The sequence below is a fragment of the Geospiza fortis genome, unplaced genomic scaffold (genome assembly GCF_000277835.1).
Source record: "Geospiza fortis unplaced genomic scaffold, GeoFor_1.0 scaffold1081, whole genome shotgun sequence".
In the NCBI taxonomy this organism is placed as follows: domain Eukaryota; kingdom Metazoa; phylum Chordata; class Aves; order Passeriformes; family Thraupidae; genus Geospiza; species Geospiza fortis.
This window is the reverse complement of record NW_005054503.1, coordinates 1,124,976-1,125,244: the sequence shown is the minus strand read 5'-3', so window position 1 is coordinate 1,125,244 and position 269 is coordinate 1,124,976.

The following is a 269-nucleotide window of genomic DNA, read 5'->3' as shown; positions in this document are numbered from 1 at the left end:
CTTTTTTGTATTACAGATAAAAGCCACATAGCCACAAGGAGAAAAAATGTTCTCTGTTTGTTCTCATGTAATTGGTACAACTTATTTTTCCATCCTCTTTCAGAAACATCTGCCTAGCTGTCTCATTAATAATAATTATTTTTTGTGCATGCATTTCTTTGGAAGGGCGCAGTAATTAATATTAATTTCTTTCCTTTTTTTTTCTTCTTCCAGAGGGAATTTTTCATGATTTAACATCTATCTAATCTTTCTGTTCAAGTAAAAATGAA